The sequence below is a fragment of the Bubalus bubalis genome, chromosome 18 (genome assembly GCF_019923935.1).
Source record: "Bubalus bubalis isolate 160015118507 breed Murrah chromosome 18, NDDB_SH_1, whole genome shotgun sequence".
NCBI lineage: Eukaryota > Metazoa > Chordata > Mammalia > Artiodactyla > Bovidae > Bubalus > Bubalus bubalis.
The window spans coordinates 25601903-25617357 of record NC_059174.1 but is presented as its reverse complement, the minus strand read 5'-3'; positions in this window follow the sequence as shown (position 1 = coordinate 25617357).

Here is a 15455-nt window from a genome sequence, read left to right as displayed (position 1 = left end):
ATAGGCATGTATTCTGGAGAATGAAATGGCAACCCACTCAGCTATTTTTGCCTGAAAAATCCTGTAGACAGTGGAGATTGGGTCTACAGTTGAATGGGCCACACAGAGTCAGACACAACTGAGTGACTAAGCACAGCATAGGCATGTATATGTCAGGGAAAAAGTAGTATATATAGGGTTTCAGGCATCCATGGTGGGTCTTGGAACGTACTCAGTGGTAAACAATCCACCTGCCAGTGCAGGAGACCCAGGTTCGATACCTGGGTCAGGAAGATCCTCTGGAGGAGGGCATGGCAACCCCCTCCAGTATTCTTGCCTGGAGAATCCCATGGACAGAGAAGCCTGGTGGGCTATATAATCCATGGGGTCGCAAAGTGTTGGACACGACTGAGCTCATGCTTATTACAGGGTTTCAGGCATCCACGGGGTGTCTTGGAATGTATCCCTTTGGGGACTCCTGTAGCAACAGGCAGAAGACTATCTCAAAACTTAGGAGAGTGCTTTGCCTAGAGGTGGGGGACAAAAGTGATGGGGGAGGTACTCTAGGGGCTTCTCAGGACTATCGATGTTTTATTTCTTAACCTGGGCAGTTTTTACTCATAGATGTTTGCTTCATTACTATTTGAATTACACACACCATTGAATATATTCTTCTGATTATGTTTCTCAATTAAAAAAAAAAAAGTCAAATTTAGATGACTTAGCCCTAGCTTATTAAAATGCAGGCTCTTGGGCCCAGCTCATCAAAATGCAGATTCTCTTTCAGGAGATCTAAATCTGGCCCAGATCGACATCTGCCCCTGGTGGGTTTTGGTGTTTCTGTCACTTGAAGCTGCTCCAAGGTAGAGCAAGCAAGCATTGAAGTGGTACCTCTGAGCGCGGAGAAATCAGATGCGGGGAGGGAAGGAGAGGCTAAATAAAGCAAACCAACTCTGGCACGTGTGCCCATAGCAGCCCCCTACCTCCCAGATGCTTACGTTGCCTTTCTACAAAATCCTACTGCCTAACTTCACATCTCAATTCCTTTTCTGTAACCCGAAAATATGGAGTCCTGTAATACAAACCATGAGTGCCTCTGGGCTGCAATAGAGGCCCTTCCAAATTGTAAATCCATAAGGCACCGAACATCTGGATAGAGCGTGAGCCTTGGAAAAATTGTGCTTCTTGGTATCCATGGTGTCTGAAGCAAAGCAAAACAGTGTGCAAGGGTGGGATATGGAAACACACTGGACAGAACCCCTTATTAAAGGGTGAAAAATGTCACCGAGAACCTCTGCTGTTTTATTGCGTGAGGGTAATAAATATTAATAAGGGCCTTTGTGAGTTCCCTCATCACATGTGTTCCCCCCAGTTCTTTTTTTCCATAAAGTCTTAAGCTGTGAATCCTTCTGGTATTTGGGAGGGAATACAGTAAAATCAGGAAATACAGTAGAATCAGTCCACACACACACACTAGCCTTTGGGTTGCAGTTCAGTTCAGTCGCTCAGTCGTGTCTGACTCTTTGTGACCCCATGGACTGCAGCACACCAGGCTCCCCTGTCCATCAGCAACCCCCAAAGCTTGCTCAAACTCATGTCCATCGAATCAGTGATGCCAACCAACCATCTCATCCTATGTCGTCCTCTTCTCCTCCTGCCTTCAATCTTTCCCAGCATCAGGGTCTTTTCCAATGAGTCAGTTCTTCGCATCATGTGGCCAGAGTTTTGGAACTTCAGCTTCAGCATCAGTCCTTCTGATGAATATTCAGGACTGATTTCCTTTAGGATTAACTGGTTTGATCTCCTGGCTGTCCAAGGGACTCTCAAGAGTCTTCTCCAATACCAAGTTCAAAAGCATCAATTCTTGGGCGCTCAGCTTTCTTTATGGTCCAACTCTCACATCCATACGTGACTACTTGAGTTCCAAGTCACCCTCAAATCCACCTCCCATCCGGTGCTGCCCCTGAAGCCTAAAGCATGCTCCCAAGCCTGGGCCTCTCTTCTTGGTGCTGGAAAGTGACCTAAGCCAACATGTGGGTCCTGGTGAACCTTGAGCCCCTCTGTCAGAGGAGGTAGAGGAAAGCTGAAATCTCTCCCCTCCAAGCCAGCTACTGCACGTGGTATGTTGTAAAAGCACATCTCAGACCACAAGTACGAAACTGACAGTGAGCATGCAAAAAAAAAGACTCATGTCACCTGTTCAGAAACCTCAGTGAAGTGTCTACGAACTCTCCTATGATGCGCTTGTGTGGGGACTCTGAGGCCGTGTGGACAGCAGGACCGAATGTGGATTCTCTGTTGAGTGTGCATGGGTGGGAGGAGGGATGAGCTACCCATCCCATCTGAGTTCCAGACTAAACCGTTCTGAAGGTCTTAGATGGCTGGGCTTGCCAACTTCCCATACACGCCCCATATTAATGGGGACAGACAGAGGTATATGTAAAATGCTTCTGGCCATTGCATATTTTGGAATTGACTCACTTCCCCAGTGGAAAGAATTTCTCCTTCTTTATTTCTTAGGGAAAGGTATTTCTGATACATCTGCACTGCTTACAGAGAGTAGAGATTCGTTCCCACAAGTTGTGCTCACTCTGGTCAGTGGGCTGGCAGAGCAGTGGGGGAGGAGAGAGGCCCTTCACCAGTCCTCGCCCCCAGGAAACCCTAAGGAAGAGAAATGGAGCAGAGGCGCTGAGCCCCTGAGGGGCCCCTGGACTTCCCAGTGGGATTTGTGCATTAGCTTTGTCCCTCTCTACCGCCCTTGCCGGAGGAGGCGCTTGAATCTGAAGATGCTTCAGGGCATCACTCATTCCCTGGGAGGCTGAGTTCACCTGGTGTGGAGACCCCGGGTGGCTGCCACCTTCCCTGCAATTGGGGCTCCCTGGTCTTCAGAGGCACTAGTTTTCCCGCCTTGTCTGTGAAACCATATAAGAGAAAAACTTTGATGTCTTCCTCTATTCATACAATACTTCTGATACCTACCAGTTTTCCAGCACCAGCTGTGTGTGTGTGTGTGTGTGTGTGTGTGTTAGTCACTCAGTCGTGTCTGACTCTGAGACCCCACGGACTGTAGCCCTCCAGGCTCTTCTGTCCGTGGCATTCTCCAGGCAAGAATACTGGAGTGGGCTGCCATTTCCTTCTCCAGGGGATTTTCCTCACCCAGCGATCAAACCTGGGTCTCCCACATTGTAAGTGGGTTCTTTACCATGTGAGCTACCAGGGAAGCCCCAGCACTAGCTAGGGGTCCTACAATTCAATTCTGATGCTGTCTACCTAGTGTTCATATCAGATTTCACAGGCTAAGGGCTCAGTTCCACGAGACAGCCCCCTCCACCCCCAACTCAGAGGCTGATTGCCAGTAGCAGGTCCCCAGGTTACCCACACTTGTGTCTGACTGAGCTATGAATTGGGAATTCCCCTGACCCACTCCTCAGGTTTGATCATTTGCCATGATGGCTCAAGAATAAATGCATTTACTAGTTTATTATGTAGTAAAGAATGTGGTCAAGGATACAGATGGGAGACATAGAAAGCCAGGTCTGGAAGGCTCTTGACTGCAGGAACGTCTGTCCTTGTGGAGTTGGGGTGCACCATCTTTCTGTACGTGGGTGTGATCCCCAGTGCAGAAGCTCCCCAAAGCCCGTACTTTAGGGATTTCTATGGCGGCTTCATCACGTAGGTGTGATTAATGGTTAACTCAATCTCTAGCCGCACTCTTCTTCCTGGAGGATGGGGAGGGGCTGAAAGTTCTGAACTTCTAATTATGGTTTGGTCTTCCAGGTGACCAGCTCCCATCCAGGAACCCACCAAAAGTCACTTCTTTAGAACAAAACATTCCTATCACCCAGAAAATTCCCAGGGATTTAGACCTCTGTATTAGGAACTGAGGTCAAAGGCCAAATATCAGAACAGAAGCACCTTTACTGCTTAGGAGTTTACAAAACTGCAGAGGTTTTAGGAGCTCTGGCCAAGAGCTGGGGCCAAAGACCAGAATCCGTGTTTCTTCTTATATCACGGTTTCATACTGTAACAAGGAGTTCAGGGCTGTGCATATTCTCTTGGAGAAGGGAGCCAGGCAGCAGATTCCTGGGTTGGCAGACCTGAAGAAAATGAAGTGGGTTCATGCTAATACAGTAATCACTAGCCACCTGTGTCTATTTAAATCAACTTTTAATTAATTTAAAATAAATTTGAAATTCCATCCTTCTGTTGTACTAGCCAGATCTCAAGCGTTCTGTAGCTGCTACACGTGGCTGATGGCCACCATATTGGGCAATGCAGATACAGGAAATTTTGATGGGACAATGCTGTTTTAAACGCTTATTTCAACAAAACAAGATTTTACCACCACTGTCAAAAAAGGGTCTTCCCTGGTGGCTCAGACGGTAAAGAATCTGCCTGCAATGCGGGAGACACAGGTTCCATCCCTCGATTGGGAAGATCCCCGGGGGGAAGGGAATGGAAACCCACTCCAGTATTCTTGCCTGGAAAATCCTGTGGACAGAGGAGCTTGGCGGGCTACAGTCCATGGGGTCCCAAAGAGTCGGACATACAAAAAAGTTCAGTGTAGCAGAATCGTTTCCTTAAAAGTGGATCTGAGCAGGCTTCTCAAATGTTAATGTTGCCTAGGAATCATCTAGGGATTTTGCTAAAAATGCGAGTTTGGATTCAGCACGTCTGATATGAGCCCCTAAATTCTGCATTTCTAATAAGCTCACAGGTTGTGCTAATGCTGTTGATCCACGGACCTCCCTTTGAGCCACAAGGGATTGGAGGCTTAGTTACAAACACTTAGGGTGGATTTTAGGTGATGAGCCTCAGGAGTGGGACACAAATTCAAAACCTATGAGGAGATGAGCGTCGCCTTTTACTCCTGACCTCAATCACTGACCTTGGTCACTGTGTAACCTCATCCGGACGTGACGGGCTGGGGGTGGGAGGGCGACGTGCCTCCTGCCTGACGAAGGTGTGTCGACACACCAGCTCTCGCTCTCGTGTTTGCTGAGGGAGGGCCTGGCCTGAAAGTGTGGCTTGAGAGCCCTCGTGACCAAGACCTGCAGGGAGAAAGCCATGATCCATCCTGCTACCTCAGGGAAGGGACGCAGGGACCATGGGTGTCTGTCTGCGGAGTAAGGTGGAGCCGCAGGTGCGAGTGAGAGGCAAGGTGACCGCTAAGTGGCCCCTGGGCAGAATGACACAGGCACAGAGGGGCCGTCCACAGAGAAGCCGCAGCCCCCAAGGTGGGAAAATCTGTACCGAGGCTGGTGCCCCTGTGCCACAGCCCTACCTGGGGGTCTCAGCTCAGAGCTCGCTCCCCGGCCCCATCACGTCTGCCTTTGTCCTTTGGATGAGCTGACCTTGGGTGAGGGGTCACTGCTCCAAGTGAAGCCTGTCCAGTTCAGTTCAACTCCGGAGTCTTCCAAGAGCCCCCCATCTCCTCCAGCTGAGGGTGGCCCTGCCCTCTCACTGAGTTGCCCTCACCCAGGGTCCGCTCTCATGAGCAGGACCATCACAGATGGTTGTGTGATTAGGTAAAAGGTGTAACGTCCAGTCTGTAAGTTTTGTTAGAGGCATGAGGGGATGAGTCTATTCATCCTATAGACTCCAGATTGGAGGGGAGATTTCACCACATGAAGGCTCTGTGGAGGAGGACTTTGGGGGCCAGGAGCTGTGGACACCAGGCCATAGGAGAAAGGGCAAGTCCAGGCAGAGGGAACAACAGGAGCAGAGGCCTGGAAGTGGGAACTCTGGCTTCTGGTTACCAGATCACGCAGTGCCTTTACACCTGACTTTCAAGCAGCAGCCTCAGGCTGCGGGGCCTAGTCCCGGCCACCGGTGGGCTGAGCTGGGGCAGGCGCTGGTGCTCTGCTCCCTTCTTTCAGCTCCTCCTCCTGGGGAAGAGGACTTTATTCCAGGGACAGGCAGCCCTGGGCGCCAGACACTGGGGTGGGGCAGGCTCCTACTCCATGTTCCCTGGCCCCAGCCTCCAGCTCGGTGGGTGGGGGGTTCTCTGGTTCCATTCCCCACACCTAATCCCTTGCAGCTGTTGTCCTCCCTGGGAAAGACAGTTGTGTTGGAGGGAAGGGAAATAGTTATTTTGAGTTGGTCACTGGCTTCTGACCAGGAGAGGTGGATGGCCGTGTCAGGGCCTGGCCATGGGGTGGGCGAGCAGGACCAGAGCCATGATTAATTACGGAGGGTGTTGGGGAGGAGGTCATGGTCGGTAGAAAACAGAGCCCGCGTCATGAATGTAGTTGGCATCAGCTGGAGAGGGTGGGGAAGGTGGAGACAGCCTCTCCAAATGGGCCCCGGGAGTCCCCGTGACCAGGACTGGGGCTGCAGGGTAGGGGTTGGGGTGTCTCTCACTGAATGAGCTGCCTGTAAGCGACTGGGCTGCCTGGTCATAGTCCCCTATCTTCCAGGCAGGCCCTCCCCAGCACCGCCCTCCCAGCAGAAAGCAAGTTTGATGGAGACCAGAGCCTCTGGGACATCTGGCCTTCCTCCCTGTGGGGTCACTGTAGGGCAGGGAGATGAATGGATGTGCCTCCTGTAAGCCTGGAAAAGCCAAGTGGCCCGTGGTTAAGCCCTTCCCTGTAGGGTGTGCCAGTGCAGGCTTGCATCCTGGCTCCACTGCTTGCTTATCAGCCCTGTGAACTCAGTGACTGAGCCTTCCCGCTTTACAGCGACAGGAACGACAGTAGTGATGTTCGCCTCATAGGCCTGTTGTCGGGGTTCATTGAAAGCATGAGGGGACTGTGCTTAGGGCAGGACCCAGCCCTGGGCGGGTTGTTGTCATGGTGACGGTTGTTCTCAGCTCATCATCCTCATGAACGTCATGGTGGTCAGCCTCTTTCTGGCCCAGGTGTCTCTGCCTGCTTCAAGGGGTTTCTTGGAGAGGAGAAACAAAGACATCTTTCCCAGGAAGGAAGACGGAGGCTCCCAGGAATGTAGGAAAGGGAGACCAGCCCGCAGGACTGTGTGCCTGAAAGGACAGGGCCCACGTCTTATTTCTTCCCTGTTGTATCCCCAGTACCTAGGATAGTGCCTGGCACATCTCAGTGCTCAGAACAAATTTTTTGAATGAATAAATGAATGAAATTTTTTTAGTGGATTAGCTGCCTGGGAGGTGGCCCCTGGGCCCCTGGCAGAAGGAGATTGGATGATGAACTTGTGGGCTGGTCAGTGACCCAGGACATGGCCACCGAGTCCTTCTTTCTGGAATCTGAACAAGGAAATAGAGAAGGGGGCAGTTAGCAGTTGGACTTGGTGAGAAGTGGGCCCAAGAGGACAGGGATGGAGTCAGCCCCTCCTAGAGGAAGGTGGTGGGGAAAGGGCGGCACCTCCTCTCCTCCCCTCCATCCAGAGGGGCAAGGTTGAGAGAGGAGGGCCATGCTCCCTGCAGCCTGCCCCCAGTCCTAGAGGCCCTCCACCGTGAGGCGCTCATTGGTTCATTCACAGTCTCCCTGCCTAAGCAAACATGAAGCCCCTGCTGTGTACCGGCCACAGTGCTAGGAGCTGGAGCGCAGCTTTTACGTTGGGCAGAAACCCAGAGAGGGCGTCAGAGCCCTGGCTTCATGGAAGTGGAAGGAGAGGGAGTGCTCCTTGGGGGAAGCCGTGTCTACGGTTTGCACTGAGAGCTGAGGGATGGACACAGATTTTCCGGAAAAAAGAAAGGGGAGATGACCTTCCAGGCAGAAGGGACGGCATGGGCAAAGGCTACAGACAGCCAGCTTGAGGAAGTGCAAGAAGCTCCACGTGGCTGGGGTCGGGGTGCTGAGAGATGGGGCGAGAGGATACACTGCTCAGGGTCTCCACTCCAGGGTCAGAGCCTGCCTTTGCAGAGCATCCAACCCGCACCGCGAGAGACAGCTGCTCTTGAGCAGCTTGTCCTTGGAGCTAAGCCAGGTGCGAGGCCTGGGGCAGAAAGACCTGGGGCCCGCTGGCTGACTGTGTGACCCCTGGCAGCTCACTGCTCCTCCCTGAGACGATTTCCCCATCTGCATGATGAAGGGCCCAGCTCGCTGTCCGCTAAGGCCCTGCCCCTGGCTCGGAGGGGCCCTAGGGGACACTGTGGACTCGTGGGGATGGGGTGGTAGGATGGGGGCATGAAGGCAGTCTGGAGAGGTTGGGCAGCCCCGTGTTTATCCTTTATAAGGAAGCCCCCTTTTCAGGGACCACTGCTAGCATCGCCCAGGTCTTTGGATCAGGCTTGGATGAGACAGATTCCAATGGCTCCTGGCCTGAGTGGCTTTCCTCTCCCTTGGGGAGACAGTCCCCACCGACGGAGTAGGCCCCCAGGGCCCCTGGTGCTCCATTCCCTGGTTGCCTGGCTCTTCAGGGCCGGCTGACTCAGGGCTTTGGCAGCCCCGAGTTGAACCCTCCCTCCAGGTGGGGGCCAAGGGGGACCAAGCCTTTCCCTGGAGCCCTTCCCACCCCAGGTTCTGGTCAGCTTTGGGCCTTTGCAGAGGGGTCTGCAGCTTTCTGGTCCGGTCCCGGGAGCCGTTTCTGCACATTCTCACCTGTGGTGCTCACAGGTGGACCTGCTGAGCAGGTGTTGCTGCCCCACTTGGTGAGGGGTGGGAAGAGGGGCGCTAAGTTTCCAGAACGAGGAACCCAGCCTAATGATGCACAGCTGGGCAGGGGCAGACTTGCAGAGGTGAGGTGTGGGGGGCGGGGGAGCTGCTCACTTGTTCTCACAGGGACCGAGCTCTGCTGGAGGACCTGGCCTTGGGCCCCCCATCCAATCTGAAAGGGAGGCATGGGGCCATCCAAATGTTTCCTCGGGGCTAAGCCCTTCTCTCCTTGGGGTCCCATCTGGCCAAGTCCTGGTGTGTGTGGGTGGCTGTCACAGGGAGATAATGAACACATGGATTAAAGGCATGGTTTTGTGGGGGTGAGATAGCCTTGACTCTGAATCCAAGTTCCACTTCTTTTTCGCTACATAACGTGAGAAGTATCCCTCAGTTTCTGGATGGAGAACCATTGTGCCTCCCCCTCAGGGTAGGAAAAAGGAGAAGTGAAATGAGCTATACGTTCATTCAAAGATATAGTCATTGAGCCCCTACTGTGTGTCAGGCATTGGGACAAGAGATAAATGAAAAATGAATGCAGGCTTCCTCATCGAACTCACGTTGCGACTGGGGAAACTGACCCCCAAAATGCAGACATAACAGGGACTTCCCTGATAGTCTAGTGGTTGAGGATCGGCCTGCCGATGCAGGTACAGGGGTTCGATCCCTGGTCCGGGAAGATCCCACATGCCATGGAACAACGAAGCCCGTGTGCCACAACTACTGAAGCCCATGGGCCGAGAGCTTGTGCTCTGCAACAAGAGAAGCCGCTGCAATGAGAAGTCTGTGCACTGCAGCTAGAGAGTAGCCCCCGCTTTCTGCAACTGGAGAAAGCCCACATGCAGCCTAGAAGACCCAGTGCAGCCAAATATAAATAAATAATTTTTAAAAGGCTTTGTATAAAAATACAGACATAACAAGTGACACAGTAGGCTGGAAGGTGAGGAGGTGGGATAAGAGGAAATAGAGCCAGCCCTGAGGGGTGGGGGGTGCTGGGGAAGGGGACAGTGTAGACTCAGGGAACAGCATCCTAGGTGGGAGGGACAGCATTGCAAAGTACCTTCATGGGCTGTGCCAAGTGACTCAAGAAGCAGGGAAAGCAGAGTGGGTGAGGCTTGGAGGAGGTGAGAATGTGGTCAGCGAGACTGAGGCGGCGGGGGTCTGCCCCTCCTCTGTGGCCAGTTCCACAGGAATTCGCTCCTCCGCAGCTGTGAAAGGCCAGGGCTGTGTGGACACAGGACGCAGCCCCTCTAACCCCGCTTCCGTGCTGCCGTGTGAGCATCTTTTTTCTCCTTTTCTGCCCGCCCAGGGCTTCTTCCTCAGGTCCTTGGGCCCAGAGGCCTCCCCCAGTGTGGCCTGTGACCGTCTTCGCTGCGGGGCAGAGACCCCCACACCCCCCCAGCCGCCTGTTCTGCCTCCTGTCTGGGGAGGATGCTGCGTCTGCTCTGGCCCGTTTCAGGGAGCATCACAGAGGCTCCTTTCACCAGAGGGCAATGTCAGGGGACTGGGAGGGGATGCAGTGCCCTTCTGCCTGTGGGCATAAAGACCCTTTTTCTCTTCTGCCGCGTCAGCCCTCTCTGAACTGGCGGGCAGAGGGGCCGCATTCTGGGAGATTCGTGTCCTTCCTTTTAAAGTACAGGCGAGACTGGAGCCAGGCCAGACAATGGTGATGATTTACAGTCTGCTGGGCCACAGGGCTGCCTGCTGGGCTGGCATCAACCAGAGAGTTCTGCACCACTGGGTCAGGGGGCTGCCTGCCCAGGACCCTGCAGTGGGCGCCCCGACTTACCAGCTGCAAAAGGCAGGGGTTGTGCTGGTAATTTCAGAACCCCCCATCCCAGTTCTGCTATATTGGGGTGCCACCTCTGATGGCCTCTTCTTGGGTCTGTTCATTCCAGGCTCATCTTTACCTGGATTTCTCAGCCCTAATCTGTGTCAGGTCCCTCGCACTGCAGCTCTGACATTCTCTCGGACAGAGACCTGCCTTTGGAGGGAGACAGGCGGAAGTGGGGAGCACACGGCGGCCCCGGGCAGGGGATGGTGAGACCCTGGGGGAGCACCGAGGGAGGAAGGGCAGGCTGAGGAGCTGGTGGAACAACTTGGGGAGATGCCTGCAGGAAGCTGGCTCTCAGGCAGGAGAGTGCTGGAGAGTTAGGGGGAGAGACGGGGACACCGGGAGGGGTGAGCAAAGCAGAGAAAGAGAGGAAAAGAGAGACCGACCTAGGCAGTGAAGGAGAAAGCCAAGGAAAGTGAAAGTGAGAGAGCACCCAGGACAGAGAGGAGCACAAACGAAGGCGAGAACAAGAGAGATTCAGAGGAAGAGAGAGCGTGGTGGGGAAAAAGCGGGAAAGGGGCAGAGTGGGGGAAGGGAAGGATGAGGGCACTGAGGCCAGAGCCAGAGCCAGAGCAGAAAGCAGAGCAGGTGAAAAGCCAGAGGCCTTCTCCCCAGACCTCCCCAGCCTTGACCTCCCACTGCCCGCCCCACGCCCCACAACCCCATCCCAATCCTCACGGCCCGGGAGGGAGGTGGGGGCATGGCGGGGGCTGGGCTGTCCTCCACTGGGGACAATTGAGTTGCACAGAAACAGGAACTTTTTTGATGAAACAACAGAACAGGCCCTCAAGGGAAGTGCCCCCTCGTTGGAGCCCTGGCCTTCCCAAGGCAGGGGGCTGGCCACCAAGACCTCTCCAAGGGTGTGGGCTGCAACATCCTATTCTGGGATGACAGGACCCAATATTTTGGAGGAAGGTGGTTTTCTGACCATCTGCCTTGGTTTCCCCCTATGAGGCAGGGTGGTGGTCAGGGGCCTGAGTTCTCTGATGGGATTGGGGCCAGAACTCTGGGGCCAAGGTGGGCTGGCAGGAGTCACAGCGTCTGTCCAGGTGGGACCAGCTCCTGTCCACCCCAAGCCTTTGTTCCAGGAAAAGGCAGCTGGGGGAGGGGGTGGAGGGCAGGAGAGTTTCCAGGGAAAAACCCATCCTTCCATGGAACAGGCAGCCTCCTGCCACTTCACCCCTCCACCCCACCCTACCCCATCCTGGCACCAGCTCCATTCCTTCCCCCCTCCCCTTTTGGCAGGAGAAGCCCAGCAGCTGGAAAAACCATGCTGTGCTCCCGACTCCCACCTCAGCAGAGCTGAACCCATGGTGGCCCTGCAGAGGGGGCAGGGTGTGTGCATGTGAGTGTGTGTGTGAATGTGTGTGTGCACACACATGCATACAGGTGCTGCCTGGCCATCATCGCCTGCAGCCATGGGTGTGGGAGAGGCAGGGTGCATCAGAGGGAAAGAGGCAGCCTGAGCCGAGCACCTGGAGCCTCAGTTTTGTCCTCTGAGATATGGGCGTGCCCTTGTCTCGCTTCCCTAATAGGGCTGATGTAAGGGTCACAGACGCCAAGATGAGTGGAGCAGGAACATGTCCCTGAGCCCCTGGATACCCACTGCACTCATACCATTTCTGGTGACAGGTGCTGCTATTACTGTCCCCCTTTCCCAGTTCAGAGATGGGCCAGTGGCTGTCCTGAGACTGGAGCCCAGTCTGACTGATGCAGGTACTGCCCCCGGGCGCCTCCTCCTCCCTCCAGGGCTCTGAGGCTCCTTGTCCCGCCCCGGTGAAGAGCAGCCTCTCTCCAGGGACCAGGGCCCTTTCTTGCCTAGAGGATCCCCAGAGGCCACCTGCTCCAACTCCTTGTCACTCATCTGAGGAGCCTGAGGCCCAGGGGCCCGGAGCTTCAGGTTGCAAAGCACGTGAGGCAGGGCTGGGGTTCCAGCTTCCTGCCTGGTGGTCCCGGATGTGGGCTGTTTTTCTCTCTTCCTTCCTTTAAGCATAGACTGGTTCCTGGTAGGGTTATCAACACAGGCACACTCCCCTTCCTCCTGCTCTTCTGCCTGGCCCCAACCCCGCCACTTTTCCCACACCTCCCCGAACAGGGGGTGAGCAGGGTAAGGATGCTGAGTGAGGCTTCTCGACACCCCTTTGGCCCCACCCCTTTCCAGGACATGAATGCCTCCCCCCACAGGCTGCTTGGAGGGACCCAGCCCTTCTCCAGACCCCAGCTTTGTACCCCAACCCCTTCATCAGGGTCTAGACCCCATGGCCTTTGGCTGGATGACCAAGGCCCCTGAGAACAGCTCCTTGGTTGGTCAGCCTGGAGACCACCTCCTACCCCCCATCTACATCCCACCCCCGCCCCCCACCCACCAGCAGGGGACAGGAAGTAGCCCAAACCATGCCCCTTCCCCAGTATCACCTACTTCCTGAGTCTGGGTCTGGGGAGGCTTCCAGGAGGAGGAGGTTATTTAGGGAGTTGCTTGCCACTTCCCTAGTGGCTCAGAATCCACTTGTAAAGCAGGAGACCTGGGTTCGATCCCTGGGTCAAAAAGATTCTTTAGAGATGGGAATGGCAACCCACTCTAGTATTCTTGTCTGGAGAATCCCATGGACAGAGGAGCCTGTCAGGCTACAGTCCATAAAGTCATAAAGAGTCAGATACGACTGAGCAACTAACATTCAACTCCACTTGCCCGTCTAGGGGTGACTTGTGTGGGGATGATGCCCAAGGCAGAGAGAGGAGTGGGAGGTGGACAGGGCTGGGGAGAGGTCCTGAGCATCCTTGGCACAGAGGCTTGCAGCTCTCCTCGAGCCTGTTGGACGCACAGCGAGCCCAACCAAGGGGAGGGAGGAGGGACACAACCAAAGAAGATGAGGCCAGGTGGCATAGACACCGGGCCTCCTGGGAAGGCACTGGAGCAAGGTGATCCCACACACCCGGGTTTGGGCCACTGAGTCAGCCAGTAGCAGCCCTGAAGCCGCTGCCCTCCTTGGGCTCAGCTGTCACGTGTCCCGTCTGTCTGCTGGTGCACGGTTCTGAGCTCTGGGGTGCCTCAGATGCCACAGCAGCCCTGGGTAGCTCCCACTTGGTGGGAACGCTGGACTCTCCCTGAGGCAGGCGCTGCACACAGGCACCCGGATCCCCGGTCTGGTGCGCCTGGTGCTGTGCAGTGGGCTGCTCTCAGCTCCCTCCCTCCCGAGGCTGCTCTTGGCTGATGGGAGATGCATAACCCACAGATGCCCGGGAGTAATGAACTGAGGCTGACCGATGTGGGCAGATAGCAGCGAGGTGCCCCAGCCTCCAGAGTCCACGGCGTCTTCAGTACCGTTCACACTCTGGAGTCCCCGGGATCAGACTTAGGCAAGAGCTCTCCTGAAGCCACATCCTGGTGGGCTGCCTCCTTTGCCCTGTTCCCTGCTTCCCTCACTTTCACACAAACTGAGATTCTCAGTAAACCACTTGCATAAATACTGCATCTCAGGTTCTGCTTCAGGAGCTTGAGCTCAGACACCCACAGAATTGATCTGGTAGCCTCACTTATAGAATGATATCAGGGCTGGGGAAGAGGAATGGGGAGGCAGTCTTAGGGGCACAGGAACGCCTGCTGGATGAGGTGATGTTTGAATTGGGGCCTTGAAGGTTGAGTCAGAATTGTTGAGCTGAACAGTGCCTGTTTCATGTGATATATCTTGTTATTGTTCAGTCGCTAAGTCATGTCCGACTCTGCGACGTCATGGACTGCAGCACGCCAGGCTTCCCTGTCCTTCACAGAGTTTGCACAAACTTGTGTCCATTGAGTCAATCTTGCCTGATTTAATTGCTGAGGACCTGAGACATCAGAGGTGCAACACAAGCAAGGGCCCTGGGGCAGGAAAGAGCACTCACTTATATCTGACTCTATGGACTGCAGCCCGCCAGGCTCCTCTGTCCATGGGATTCTCCAGGCAAGAATACTGGAGAGGGTTACCATTCCCTTCTACAGGAGATCTTCTCAACTCAGCTCAAACCCGGGTCTCCTGCCTTGCAGGTGAATATTTTACCTTCTGAGCTACCAGGGAAACCCGGGAAAAGGCAGGGCATGCTCAGAGCAGGGAGTGGACCTGTGGTGGAGGGAAGGGAAGTAGGAGATGAGAAGTTAGGACAGCCGTCACCCAGCCCCGCACAGCGTTCGTGGCCAATGGAGCACCTGCTGAGCCCAGATGGAGCCTCAGAGTCCTCACGCTATGTCTGGCAGGCTCTGTCAACCTACTGGATTAGCACGTGAGGTGACCCGTTCAGTGTCCCTGCCCCAGAGAAAGGGCAGGCCGGGCCCACGATGGGATCTGTGGAGAACGGCCCAAGTACAGTAGGGGCCTCCCCTGGGAAGCAGCCATTGTGGCCCATAAATAGGTTAGGCGGTCAGGAAACAGGAAATCCTGACAATACAATGAGGCCTGGGGAGCAGGGGTTTCCTCCAGGCCGAGGGCTGGACCGAGGAGGCTTCTTAGGCCAAAGGCTCTGCTGAAGCAAAGTCTCCCTGGCCACTGGCCTCAGATGCCCGGCTCTTCCCACAGTCCTCGGAGGCCGCAGGGCCCACCCTCACCCCACCCGGCCCAGACAAGGGCAGCTCAGGACAGGCCAGCACACGCCAGGACAGGCAGCGGAACCCCCAAGGGAAGAGCCGTGATGGGCTCGGCTCCCAGCTGAGCTTGGACCCAAGCAGTGATGGGAGCAGCTGGGGCAGCCAGACCAGGGGCCAGCGGCCAGGCCAAGGGGGCTCCCCCCGGATCAGGGGGTGCTTCTGCCGGGCTCTCTGACCCAAGAGGTGCACACATCTCTAAATGGGTGTCACTGGGCCTGTCCCTGCTCTGGGTTCCCCAAGGGCGTGGTGAGTACCAGGCTGACCCTACCCAAATCCCAACAATGGAGAAACAACAAGATCTCTCATTAGAGAACCAGGCAGCCTGTAAAACCATTCCCCAGAAGAATTTTATTAAGAAAAGCAAACAATAAAACACGATATCCTGTAGGATCCCAATTTTGTTAAAATACACTCAAACATAAAAATATGTGTGTGTGTGTGTCCCCACACATGCGCA